The sequence below is a fragment of the Zosterops lateralis genome (genome assembly GCF_965231275.1).
Source record: "Zosterops lateralis genome assembly, chromosome: Z".
Classification (NCBI taxonomy): Eukaryota; Metazoa; Chordata; class Aves; order Passeriformes; family Zosteropidae; genus Zosterops; species Zosterops lateralis.
The window spans coordinates 84811964-84826794 of NC_139800.1; the positions used below are offsets into that span (position 1 = coordinate 84811964).

The 14831-nt window shown below is 38.0% G+C and overlaps 1 long non-coding RNA gene across 5 annotated transcripts in view; it reads right to left on the reverse strand.

The window, feature by feature from the left end:
• Positions 1 to 860: 860 nt before the first annotated feature.
• The window catches only part of LOC310923044, a 68816-nt gene continuing 54845 nt past the window's right edge, over positions 861 to 14831 (reverse strand). For 4 of the 5 annotated variants that reach the window (XR_014592538.1, XR_014592539.1, XR_014592540.1 and 1 more), the window contains 4 exons: positions 6878 to 6982; positions 4533 to 4749; positions 3474 to 3621; positions 861 to 1118 (listed from right to left, as the gene is read on the reverse strand). This is a non-coding gene — a long non-coding RNA (uncharacterized lncRNA). Of the gene's footprint in view, positions 1119 to 2667; positions 2768 to 3473; positions 3622 to 4532; positions 4750 to 6877; positions 6983 to 14831 lie in introns of all 5 variants that reach the window. The other variant, XR_014592541.1, reaches the window with a different exon arrangement.

Consider the following 14831-nt stretch of genomic DNA (forward strand, 5'->3'; position numbering starts at 1 on the left):
AAGTAGCAAGAGTAAGGAGATGCCCAAACCTGTCCAGGATAGTTGGTACTTACCAAACATGAAAGTAATTTAATTCTTCATCTGAATACATATTGGTTTGTTTACTGAAGTGTTAAAGAGGCTGTTCTCATTAAGTCTAGGGTAGCAGTGTGTCAGATAAAATGCAGATGTTCACTACACCTGTGGTAAAGACTTCAGACAACTGGTTTTGGACCCCAACTCAACCTTGCAAACATGATACAAAGTACTTGCCTGGCAGTTAATTCATCTTATCCCAGAATTCTTAGCAATTTCCATATTTACAATATGTATTTTCATTTTATCCCCTGTACATGTGCATGAGAGGAAATACTTCCCAATCCATACTGAAAAACACTGAAACAGCTCTAATATTTTTTAACGCTTTTGATAATCCTATTTGACCTCCCTTTTATACCAAGGATACGCTATGAACACTTTTCTCCTGGCAAATCCTTGTGCCCTGGCCATGCTGTTATCAGGACAGAATAAACTGACATTTCCACCCACACACTGCCACCCTCATGTCCCAGGATAACACATCAGAGCTCCATTTCAGACATCTATGGCAAATGGTAGCATCATGAGCATAAAACTCCAGCCACCCCCTTGCTAATGATGCATGTGCATCTGATTCCACACATTTTGACTTTCAGATATGTCAGGCGATGGAAATAAACATTTCTGTCAAGTAACAGTGCTACAAAACAACTTTTCAGGTAACAATGTCATTGATTTCAATTATATAGAAGTACAGAAATGCCCTCTGTTAACACTGTAACACTTAAGTAGAAATATCACACTTTCCTTTTATGGCCATTATAAAATTTATTTGGCAAAAAAATGGGGACAACTGGTAAAATGGCAGCATTTTATGTGCAAAAGCATGGCAGTGCAGGAAAAGCTATTTATCTTCATGCAGGTGATGACATTTATTCTGTGCAATTACATTGGCTTATCTATCATCACAGAAGTGTCACACAACACCAACTTTACATTTTCCTGAAGATATAGCATTTCATTGCATGTTTTGTCATCTGGTCTCATCATGTCAGCAATTCTAAGAAATGCTTTAAAGTGGTTCTCGCTGCAGGTATGACCTGGGACAGAGGAGAAATATTAATTAGTGAGTACAAAAAGGAACAAAATGAGCCAAGTTTCAGGTAGCAGAGTTTGGGAGCAGGATGATCACAAATACTACTGCCACACGTTTCATGTTCTGTTTCTGTTACATAAACTTGGCTTTGCTTTCTGTAAAACGCCCAGGCAAGACTATCTGTGACTACAGAACATTTTGAACCCACCCTGCTAAAACACGGATTACTGAGCCCTCGGAATAAGAGATTTTATAACCCATCACATGCAAGGTAAATATAGCATGGGGGTGGGGGAAAAATGAGTTACTGGATCTTGAGAATGATAATTAGGTACACTGAGCTGTCCCATGCCAAATGGCTGGGGGAAATCTTATAGACATGTAAGTAACAGAAATAGATGTTAAATGTCCTATTATTATCCTAAGTAATATAATTTAAGCACTAACACTGTAAAATATTGAAATATTTTAAATGCCTTTAAACTGCTGAAAACAAATTTTCCTGGTCATTAACTGCTGAACATTAGAAATTTTTTTCCATTCACTAAGATTATTTAATGTTTGTGAAATTATTTGAACATCATTTATTTACTTGAAATTCAAAAATCATCACCAGTTTCAGTCATCCTTTCCAGAGAAACAGTCTTCAACTGCCAGCATACCAAATATTTACCAACCATGAATGTCTCTATATAGTGAATAAAATGTATAGATGTATCCACTAGGAAGCAGAGCTCCTTTCAAAGTCTCTGTGTTTTGGTACCAAAAAGATATGGCAGGATTCATTAGAGAAAAATCCCAGAAGGAAAGCTGAAAGTGGAGAGCCTAAAAAAGGCTTATTCCACAGAAGTGCAGTGGAAAGACAAAACCAGCAGCATTTTTTAAACAAAGAAGAAGCTGCTGAAGTTACCACGAGCAGAATTTCACACCACAGATCCTACACAGCAGCTGCTCTTTTTCTCCAAGCTGAAATAGCAAGTTGCTGGATCAATATTGCATATCCACAACTTGCAGATGCAATTCCAAGGTATAATATAATGCAAAATGCCTCCAGACACTAACTCAGAACCAGGCAATGCAGTTAAAATATTGGAGTGATTTGCAAACCAGCAAGGTTTTATGAACCACTCCAGATCACCTCCAATATTTTTAAAGTACTATGTGTATATTTATACAACAAAAGGGAAATGAAATCAGCATGACACCAGCATTAGTCTTTTTGATGTCTGCAGCAGACTTATGTCAAGATTTCTGCCATAATACACCTTAAAACTTTCAGACAAGTTGCAGACTTTCTGAACATTTTGAAAGTGTTCAGAAGCACTTATGGTGTTGGCAATTATTTTTTTCTCATTTTGTGAGGAGGGATGACATTATTCTGAGAATTAGAGATACATTCTGCAGTAATTTCCCTGATCTGCAAGTACAAATAGAGGTCTGTGCTTACTGCCATTATTGAGTTGATGCCTTGTCCCAAGATCTGAAATTAAATGCAGCCCAGGTATTGCACAGATACAAACTGAAGTTCCAAAACTTGTGTTAAAAATACTTACCAAACCTTAGAGTGATTTATATTCAGATTTCTGGTTACATTCATGAGCGTGAAAATCATGGGAGAGCTTCCCAGTCAGACTTCAGTCCAAGATTCCTTTTCTATGCTCACAAAGTGTAAAATATTCATTTCTACTTTTTGTTAAGCCAGGTGCCATTGAGGACAAATGGAATAACAATTATATGTAATTATTATATATATAACAATATATATAACAGAGCTGCATGCAAATGCATGTTCAGGAAGGCGAGTGTTAACTTCTGCCAAATAAAAAATGCTGCCTCCATTAGGAAGAGGCTGGTGACAGTAACTGCCCAAGTGACAACAAAAGGCATTGAAAGAGTTTTGCCACCAAGGTGAGCATTACAAACTCTGACACCCATCTGACTTTTCTACCAGATCACATTTCACAAAGTGTCTGAGAATCCTCTAATTGCCATCAACAATATTTTCTTAGTAGGTGCTGAAATAGAATATTCTGCTCTACACCACTGAAGTCCCTTTCAGCAGGCCAGTCAGAGCAGTTTTAAAATAGGTATATCCAAGGTGTACTGCAAAATGCAATGATTAACTGTGAAATAATCACTCAGGAAGTGAGTCTTTTCTTTAAACAACCTTGGTTTACAAATCCTGTCATTTCTCACTAGATAGGAGTTGTCATTCAGGGGGAGCTGCCATTGTAGTGACACATTGCAACATGAGCTCCCGGGGTAATTGTGCTGATTAGGAAACAAAATATTCATGTCCCATTTGAATGAATGGGAAAATTGTAAGAAAAAATTGTGCTTGGTTAAGTTAATAACATACCTTGTCTTCTGATGTGCTCCTGTGGGAAGTGGGAACCCAAAAGTGTGCATCACATGAACTGACTTTAATGCCTCTTCACAGGGAACTGCTCACTGTTATTTCCAGGGTAGCCACTTAAAAGGTTATTTCAAGTTAATACATCCAGTTTCTGGAAACGAGAGAGGGCAATGGATCAAGAACGACAGTGCAGAACATAAATATTGAAATGTAGAGCTGTCAATTAAAAAGTAGCAAAAATTACAAATAGACCAAAGGAAGTATATAGGTAACTTGGGGGCCATTTTCCCTCCAGTTTTCTGGAGGTTCCAACACTGACCAAAACCAACATTTTTATCAAGAGCAAACACTATGCAAATCTGCCATAAGTATCAGTTTATTTGCTATAAATACAGTGTACAGAATCTTGAGTTAAAACAGATTTAACAAAAATTGGACACCTGACTTTTCCTGCCAAGCTAACAATCTCTGTGAAAGAGTCCCTCTTCTGGAGAACTCCTGAGAAACAGAAAGGAGGAAAGCAGCTTACCCCACTATGCTAAAAGCCACCAGCCAGGGATAATTCCCTCCCTCTTTTCTCACTCACAATAGTGTTCTTGGAAACAGATTTATTTTGTACTTCCAGTGTCTAAGAACAGCTGTTATGCATTTATTGTGCCACTATCCTGACACAGTAATGTTATCCTACTTAACTCTGTGACTCCTCCTGACACAAAAATGTCCCCACCATGACATTCTCTAACGCTGTAACAAACTGGCAGTGACCTGGGGCTCCACGCTCTTCCCTGTGCTCACTGCACTTGATTTAACTCCCCTAAATGTGCTAATAGGTACAAGTCATTCCAGGGTAATTACTGACAATCCCAGAAACCCCATCCAACAGGAAATGCCCCATTTTAATGCCATGACTGGCAGAGCTTTCAGACACGAGTATTTAAAGCAGCAGCAGTTGTTTTCCTCACCTTAGGGATATTTTTCTGACACTCCCAGAGCTTCAGTTCAAGAGGACATTGGCTTTAAACCCAAGATTTTTAAGTCCCATTCCCACAGAACTGTGCTCACCTTCTGCTGGTATCTCCACTGTGGCTTTGACAGAATTCCTGATTCACCCATCACATGGCTCCTCATACAGACCCCAAATGGTGGGCACAGACATGATTTTCTTAAGACAATTCTTCAGCATTATCAAGCTCCACAAATTTCACCATTTTTCCAAACGGATTTGACTGGAGAGGAATACTAAAAGCATAACAGGCTTGTCCACAATCCTTATTTCCTTCTAGAATCAAAGAAGACTCATTTTATAAAACTTTGTCAGTGCCTGGTCCTTTTCAAAGACAGATACTACACACAGCTAGAAATCTTCATTTGTTTGTAGCAAAAGCTTGTTAAGCATAAAAAATTAGACATTTCTAGCAGTCATTTCTTCTTCTCCCTAAATACCCTTTAAGACAGAGTTGAAAAAGTCAAACTCTTACTATATACCTGACCTACCTTGCAAAGTTCCCTACAGTTCTCATGAATTTCCCTTTTTACATCCAAATCATTACTTGTTTGTAACCTGGTACAGTGAACTGGTTTAGAGTTTAATTTAAAAAAAAGAGGAAAAAAAAAAAAAGAGGTGAAAGAAACATGGGGCAATGGAGCTAAAAAAGGATATGTAGAAAACAGTGAATATTAATCACTAGAAGTTTAGTTCATCTTTTCTTCTGTGTGAGCAATAAACTGAAAAAAAAAAGCTGAAAAGCTTCTTTCAGCCATATTTTTCTATGATCTGCAGCTGTTATGCCACAGAAATTGGTACCTGAAAGAAATTTTAGTTGTATTAAAAATGAAAAGCTTATGTCTCTCTTATTTAGGCAAACACCCCCATGGTTCAGCAAGCATAAAAGTATTTGTTTATTCGATCTTGTTACCTATTCTGTAAGGTTTTATAACCTTCTAAAACATGAAATAGCACACTGTGTAATAGCTTCTCCAGTTCTCTCTGAAAATCCTTCCCAAACAGTAGCTTAATCTCTTTAAACACTTGTCCGACATTCTCTGCATGCATTGACACCACAGAATGTCTTCCAATAATAAAGAAAAATAACAGCATGGTATTTATTTTATTCTTCATTTCCTCAGAGCTCTAAGTCATATTTGCAAGATAATGATTACTTCAGGAGTGATTAACCCATCACGTGTTTAAGACAGACTGAAGTTGTTTATTCTGCATTTTCATAGCCAAAACAGAAAGGGTGGGTTTATTTTCATAATTTCATGCTGATTACTTTTGATATTAATATGAAAATCTTAAATCAGTGGGACTACCCTGAATATTCCTAAAGGCATCAACCACAGAGGAATATGTCAGCCTTTTCTTTCAATAACAAAATGAAATAAAGCACGGAAACAAGCTGGAATGAGCATGTCATAAATATTTTTTCAGAGGAGACACTCTTCATACATTATTTCTCTTCTCACACAAATTGACTGATAGGCATGAAGTGGGCGAGCAGTGGGATGCCAACTCTGATTCCTCTTTGATTCTCTGGGATTATTTTGCTCTTACAGGAACCGCTGAGGTGAACACACAGGGTTTTCTGTTTGCTTCCCAAATGAAAGCTTGTCTTTCTCTCAGCTTTCTCCATGACAGAGTGAGCAATCAGGCTTTGGCTGTGGGCACAGCTTTCTGTCCAGGGCCAGTGCTGGCAGCACAGCAGCACAACCCAGTGCTCCCTCTCGGCTAAATCATCACAGGAATTTGGGATAGATATAATCCAGCCATAAAAGGCCATATTTGAAAATAAACCATTTGGAGGAGCTCCTCATCTACCTGTAAAACAGTAGATAGAAGCCCAAGAGAACATTTAAAATAATACAGGGAAAGGCAAATTGGGAACATCTCAATAATAGGAAGATCCACAATTCAGTTTTCAAAAAATACTGACCTAAAGCCAAGTTTTTTGAAAAAACCTCTGTATTTCAGGGTCACATAAAACTTTGGAATTTGGCTTTTTTAAAGTTATTGTAATCATAGCTCCAAGTCAAATTAAAGAGCATGAGCTAATTGAACTCAGAAGGAAATATATTCAGCTCAATCCCTGCTGAAGCACTGCTGCCTTCTTCATGCTGACTTCTATTTAAACATGGAGAAATTACTCTTTTTAAAAAAAGAAAAGTGAATTTGAAACCACGTGAGATCAGTGCGATCAGAAAACAGCCACTACTTCTTAAAAATAATTGGTCAGAGAACTGAATCAAGGGTAAAGCAGCAGGGGTAAGGCCTGGATGAAAAAAGACAATACTTATGAAATTTGTAGCATTACTTTAGTCACTGCTCAGACACTCTAGGCAAGAAAGAGATTTGGGAGGTAGATTGTCAACCAATATCACCTCAAACAACTCCAGTGCAGCTGACTTACCCAGGTTTAGAGGAGCTTTTGATCTCAGAGAATGAAGGATTTTCAGACATCCTTTAAGTTCCAAAAGTGAGAGGGAAACGATGCAGCTCAGGCTGACAGGGAACACTGAGATGGAGCAGAAACCATCCTCAGTACAGGGAGAAGCATAAGCACACACAAACCAACAGAACATCCCAAAAACTCCCAACAACTGCAGAAACAAGCTATCAGCCAGCATATCCAAACTAGAAGAGTTTCCTTCAGCCTCCTAGTTCTCTGGTACCAATTACTGACCATTCACTCTGCATGCAAACATCAGGCTTTTTAAACCTGCAAAACTGAAATCCACAAAGGGTTTGAATTTACTTCTGAGAAATACCTCTGCAAGTATTTCTGGCAGAAAGTATTTAGGGAAAGAAATCATCATTATTTCATAAGGAAATCAAGCTAACATGCAATCGTTGTTCTCACACAGCCTTTCTTGTCTCCACTCAGAAAACTTTTATATCTGAAAAGACAAAATGTTGTAAGGATTAGTTCTAAAAAGAGAGCAACATAAACTCAGAAATGAAAAAAGCCCTCATTTCCACTGCCCTTGAAAAGAACAGAGAACTACAGAACTATTTTTGCCCACAAAGCCTAAAAAAAGGGAAAAAGTTAAAAAAAAAGAGGATCAAATAATTTAAAATCAAACAGATATTTCTACGTAGAAAAATATACTGAAATAATCCCAAATAGGAACAAAGAAGATGCTCATCTCTTCTTGACTCCTGTAGTTTTCAAACTCATGTCTTACTCTGACAATTCACATTGACTTCTGGCACAAAGAACTGCAACCAACTGATAAAATAATCTTGGTAAAAAAAAAATTAATATTTCAAATTAAAATTAACAAACATACCACGGTGAAACTTTTTTCAAATATTATGCAATGGCAGGCTATTTAATAAAGTTGTCATTTTCTTCATTCCAAAGCTTCCATTTTGGTTACTTTGATGTATTTTGTATTTAAAATTAGCAGTTTGACTACAAGAAGAGACCAGAAATGGTGAAGGATGTTCTTAACATTTCAAATAATAATTAAAAAAAAATCCTGACATGGAAGTTCTTTTTGGTAAAGTTGCAAATTCCAAGGAAAGTCTGGATAAACTCTGCTCCCTAGACAAGTTTAGCATCATAAACTATCAGCGCATTTATCTGCTAGTTTGCCACACATCTTTTTTTCCCCCTCACACTTTTCTACAAAATTAGGGTAAAAAATAAATACTCAGTTTGAGGGTCTGAGTCCTTAAACAATATTCTGTGTTGCAGCTACATTTTAAAGTTCTTTTTATGCACTGTAAATACAATTCCTGGTAGTACTTAAAACATTAATCCAAATCAACAAGACTTAAGGGCACCTGCCAGTTCAGATTTCTGAGAAGCAGTTTAGCTGACAGCAACTGTACACTATTTAAAAGTCAGTTTAATGTGTACATAATGAAGAATAATTTTTAAGTAAGTCACTGAACTCCTGCTCTATTGGAGATCCAGCCAAGGCATTAATTAGAGGTATTAGAGGTACCAATTTAATAAGATGCTAGTCCAGCTTCTAGTGAGGGTTTGGTGAATATCAGATTTTCTCTGCCCAGCAGCTCACAGTAATTATGACCTCCTCACTCCTCCAGAGGGGAGGTTCAGAGTTCACACAGCACAGAACCAGCACCTCCTACATGCTGTTACTGCACAGCAGAGGGAAAGGAGAAAGCTGCTGGATGTGGAATGCTGAGAAAGAAATGAGAAATAAATTCTGGGCTGGCTGATGTTGCTGCACAGCTTTGCTCCTCCTTTATGGTGGAAGTCGGGTGAAAAGAGGTCAATGTTACCAACATAGCCCTCCTCATGTCCTCTTTCCAAGGAATTGTCACCCCTGCAGCTCATGGCTGGACATCCCACAGATACCAGTACCTGGGGATTTGGCACAACCTCGGGGCAGATTTGATCAGGCAATAATTTTTGCTCAGAGAACTTCGCAATTTTGCTCAAGAACTTCTCATATCCGTGTCTGCATGACAGACGAAGCAGCACACTGGAAGTTCAAGATAGCATTTCTCAAGATGGATTTTGTTCTGCTTCTAATGATCCCTCCCCATCAGCCCTGCCAGCACAATCAGAGCAGGGTGTGCTGCAGCAAGGCCAGATCTGTAATGACAGAGACAAACGAGACAGGAGCACCAGGAATGTGGTGCTGTCACAGCACAGAATCCAACTGACATTCTGACTGTAACAGACGCACAGCGTGTTTTTTAGTTAAAAGTCTGGAATTAGAGAAGGCAATAGTTACGTACAATATGCAGCTAAAGGATTACTGAAGAATGTTAATTAAAATGTTTTACCCCATTTATTACTCATGCAGTATCCATAATTCATAGATCTTTGAGAAGTCAGACTAATTCTACCATAATGATGTTCTTAAAGATGCCTGATAATTGGGAAATATAATTCTTAGCAGAACTTTGGGGGCCGAAGCTACACAATGAAAAACAAAATACCGAGAAACTCAGATTTTTAGATACTGAGCTAATTTCACAGAAAAGAAAGCTTGCATATTTAGCAGGAAGCCATCAAAATTCAAAATAGAAGCCAGCTTGAAATAAATGATGTCTTATTTTAGTAAGCAAATTTTGTTTAATTGCTCTTCAGAAAGGAATTCAGCTTGTAATGGAAGATAAAGTTTTCAGTGAGCAGTGCATAATAACAAACATAGCACAATAAAAACCATTCCCACCATGCATAAACTCAATCCAGAGCATTGTGATTCAAAGGTACCAGTCATCCTTACTAAATCAGGGCAAAGTTCTGACATGAAATCTGAACTGAATGCTTCTCTGAAGGACATTCAAATCCTTCTATAATACTTAAACCCAATTCACCATGATGCTATTCCCATTCTGTGCTGCTAAACTGAAATCAAAGAGCTATTTTAATTATTGCAACACAAACAAGTGTTTCAGAGAGCTGGGGCCCTTTGGAGTGGTTTTGTGCCCAAGTTAACAAATGCAGCCAGTGGAACTCAATCCTCTCAGCTCTCTAGATTGCCACAAAGAGCAGAACCAGAGATTTTCATGCCTTCTTAGGGGAAAACTCTGCCTGGCTGCCATCCTTCCCCAGTTCTCTCCCTGCAAAGAAACAATTGATCTGCCAGAGCTTCAAGATGGGCTGATTAAACAATCCCAGGATTGCAAGGATTACATTCCAGAATCTCCAGTCCACTTCCTTTGTATCCCCACTTGCACATAAGCTGTTTAACATTTTCTCCGCTTTTGTTTGTTTGTTCTGAAGTTTGTCTTTCCTCATCAGAGACATCTGCATTCCTAGGGAAATGTGCACCTGATTTACATATTTGTTAAATCCAGGAATATAAACAGTTTCCAGCATTAGTACACTGACAGAATGTCTTGATGTAAATAATGCAAGAGTCTCACAATGATTTCAACACATCTCTCTCAGGCTAATTTGTACAAGTGCTCTGCATTGTGGCATTATTAAGAAAATTATTTTCATGCAAGCCAAAAAGAAACACTTACAAAAAAGAAAAAAAATCTTAACTTAGAACTTTGCCCAACTTCTTACAGAGAAAAGAATTAAATGAGTGGAGGGAAACATATTAGTAAGTCAAGTGAAAAAATTAAAAGAAATAAGTGTTAGCATTTCCATTCCTTGTCAACAGCGCTCTGCTGCTGCCAGGTTTGAAGAGAAATCTCTTGAGAGCAGAACAATCAAACCCCAAGAAATGCCACTGAGTCACACAACATCTGAAGAGCTGAGAGCTGGATCCATCTAAGATTTCCAAGCTCAAATGAGCTTCAGCTATTGCACTATCTCTTCTACTGTCAGCCACAGAGAAGCCAGGAAGGACCCTCAAACAGAAACAATAATAGTTCTAAAGAGAGAATTGTCTGTGGTATCAACTGACCTCATCACTTTCCTCCTTGAATTCTGTTTCTGCAATGTTGTTTTGTAGAAGTCAAAACACACCTTGATTTCCCCAGCCCACAAATGACATGCAGCTTCAGACATTGTTTTCTTAATGGAAAGAAATATAGCGTTTCCTTCTTTTTGTGTCTTTCCTGCTGCTCTCCTTTGAATATAGGGAGAGCTCTACCAAAGCCCAGCACCACAGAGTATTTGTAGGTAAAGAAGCTGCTAAGAAACACCCACTGAGATCAGAGTAAGAAGACAGATGAGTGACTTCAGTTTACTCTCAAGCATGTCTGTTTTAGGAGATGAATCATCAAATTTTCTCACAGGATAAAGGGCAAAAAGTTCACCTTTTCCCCAAAACTGAAGATTTCAACCCTAGAGTGCTCATGGGAGAGATGGGAACCAAACACGTGGCTGTAATTCTGCAAAAACATTATTTGACCTTCAGAGGTTAAAATTATACAAGCCAAAGCAACACAGCCCCTGCTTTGAAAGCTTATTCTCATCTTACTTATCCTTACCCCTTAAGAAGGGGACATTAAATAAGGTTGACTTTGTATCCTCCTACAAAATAAAAAGCATACTTGTTTTTTTCATAAAGTAATAATAATAACGTTACAGTACCTATGAATATAAATAATATTCACATAATCATTATTGCTAAATATAGAAGTGCAAAAAATTTATTATATATTTTTTTCCCCATGCAAAAATAGGGGTAATTTAAAAATCAGATACTGGTACAAACATATGTCATAAACACAGTAATACAAGTCTGGCTTTGAATATTAACATCTCAGATTCAAGATTTTAAATCATCTGTACGGTGTGTACACAAGTGAAAAACAATATTGTTGCTCAGAAGATTAATCAAAAATAGAAGCCAACATGAGCCAAAAAACCAGATATGCCTTCAAAGATATTTTTCCTCCAAAATCTTTAAATCAAGCTAAACAAGAAAAATGAAGTCAAATACAAATACATCAAGTTAAATCTGAAATATGACAGATGAAACCACGGAAAAATACCCAAATGTGGTATTTCTTCTGCGGGTAGGCTAGGAAAGTGTTGAGCCTTTGCTTAGACGACCTTTACCCCTGCTCTATTTCAACAGCATGTGATGCTTTTTCCTTTTCATTTTTTTAAGAAGCTCAAGGGCATCCTGGCAATCAGAGTATCCTGTAGTTTGTGCAGACAGGAAGATTTCCATGCCAAAGGCACCAGATCAGCACCAAGCTGGGTGAGACACGAGCTGAAGGCTGGACATGGAAAACCCAAAGGTGGAGCTCAGTTTATCCCTGGATTTATCTTCCAGAATCACCCCCTCAGGCTGCTGGGGGAAAGGGGTGACTGTGGCACCAGCAAAGGAAACAGAAGAAATAGAGTCAGAATCATGGAAACAGTGGTAGGTTTGGGGCTGTAGCGAACTTTCTTGGATTAAATGAGCTACAGGCAGCCGAAGGAAAGAGCAGAAGCCCAGGGCAAACAAAGGAAAACCTTTGCCTTAGAAAAGTCTTGGGAAACAGTTCTGTGGAATTCAAAGTACTGAGAACAGCAAGGTCCTCTTGTTAGGAAATCACACAGTATCCAGCCAAGCTAGATTTATAAATAAAAGTGAGATAAGATATTATTGTTATGCCAACATCCATCTCCTCTCAGGTACTACAGAGCAAGGCAATTACATTTTCCAGATTTTCGTTGCTTTATCTCCAAAACCACAGACTATGTCAATGCTCCCGTGCGAAAGATAATTAATTTCTTACGTCTGATCTAATCGTACCTAAGGATGTTTGGAACGGGGTTAATGATACACAGAAACCATTTTCTTCTGCTTCCAAACTCATGATTTGCCCAGACACAAAATCTAAATTTCAAATTATCAAACATAACCTGGATACTTACAAAATACAAAGAAAGAGCCAATTTGTAGTCACCAGTCTCCATAATTTTGCTTATCTGGGGAAAAAAAACCCCAAACCTACCAAAGAAAAATTCCACCAAAACCCATCACTTAAACATTATTTATACAACTTGACAGACGTAGGAAGAACAGCCCACATCTGAAAGTCAGGCCCTTTGGATGCAGTTTGCTTGGTGAAACTGGTTTGCCATGATGTGCAGATAATGAATAATTTCCAGATTGAGAATCTGCCATCTCTAAGAAGACACTTGTCTTTGAGTTCCTATTTAATTTACAGTATCTCAGCTCCTGTAAACAAATGCATCCCATGTTTTCTCTCCAAGCCATCCTCTCTCTGCTTTAGCATTTCTTGCCTTGCAGAAGAATTTGCCCATTTTTTAGTTTTGCTCAGTGTTTTATAAAGACAAGAGGCATTTATAAGGCAGATTTACAGAGCCTGCAGTCAGGTGAATTTCTGCTGGTGTGTCAGCTGAACATATTTCCTTACCCTAATGTCTGTGGAGTTGATAGCTGCAGTCAGATAACAAGAGAAAAGTAATAGCACTGGGAGGCATATGAGCAACCCAGGGAAGTTATGTCTGTTTAATGGGCACAGGTTGTCCACGGTGAAATTTTTAAAGCATAATTCACAAAACAATGAGTCACTGGGTGAGGAAGCAGCCAGTACTGATGCAGAACAGCCTCAGAAAAGCTGCTGTCCCCCTCAGTGAAAGAGGTGAATCAGAAAACTGGAACATTGACTCAGCAAATAGATGCATGAACACAGGTCCCACAGATGCTGGGACTCCAAAGGCTGATTTGCAGCTACAGCTATGAAATGCAGAATTTCAGAAGAGTTTCATTACGTTGTAAGTTACAGAGAGGCAAGAGTAAATTGCTGCTTACTGAAAAGCAATAGTGGCTGCAGAGTTGGATCGTACAATGCCTATTTTCATTAATAATCATCTTGCAAATAATTTGAATGTTAATGAGAAAGCAAAGATATGAGTTCTCAGAGTAGGCACACTGTTGTCCATTTGAAAACATTGATACTGCAGAAGCCAATGAGAGTGTTCTCTGCTAAAATTTCAAACACCATAAATATTAATATGCCTTATATTACTCACTAAATCACACATGATTAGGGAAGTCAGCATTTTGTGCTGTAAATATATGTATTACACACAGAGCTAAGAAGGTTTTACAGAATTTTCTTTCTTTAAATGTACAGCTAGAGTTGCTAATATGCCTGCCATGATAAAAAAAATACATTCAATTTCATGTTTTACATGAAAATCTTAAATCTTTTTATACATTATTATAGTGCATGTAGGAACAACCATGTTTAATAGAAATATTTATAAAACTGCAGCCTCATTTTCCCTCAGTTCTGCCTAAATTCTTGTTGCTTTTATCCCTTACAGGAGAAAATTAATTTATCAGAGAAGAGACCAAGAGAAGCAACACGAACAGCATGGTTTGCTGTGAAAACGGGCAAAAGCACTGCAACAGTTCTTTCTCATTGCTCATTCTTCCAAAATGACAACTTTATATAACACTAAGAAGAGCTGACTGCTTCCTATCCTGTTGTACTGACAGCTTTTGGCATCAGCAATTATGACTCAATTTCAAACACCCAAGAGAGAGCATTTGAGCGTGAGCACCAGAGAGGGGCCAGCTCGTTTTTAATCAGCTATTAAGCATAACAAAATGGCATTTACGTTCTGCCTGGTCATTCTTCACCTTCCAGATTATCTGGAAAAAAAAAAAAAAACAACAACAACAACAACAAAAAACAAGCTAGTAGGCAAATGAGAAAGGCTCAAAAATGCAATTAAAGCAGAGAAGAAGCAGAGTGAAAAAGGCTGAGCAGAAGCAGTGGAGAATGGCTACTGTTGTAAATCTTGAAATGACAGGATGCTTATTCCAGATGAAGTAGCACTTACTTCCACTAAACCCAGCCATTTATTTCTCATGTATCTTTCCAAATAGGATAAACTGGAGGAGGGAAGTTGGTAAATTTTATCTGCATAATAATTCAGGCATCGTGTGACAGTGTATTTCTCACCAGCTTCCCAAACTATTCTACACCCCACAGAAGCCTCTCATGTA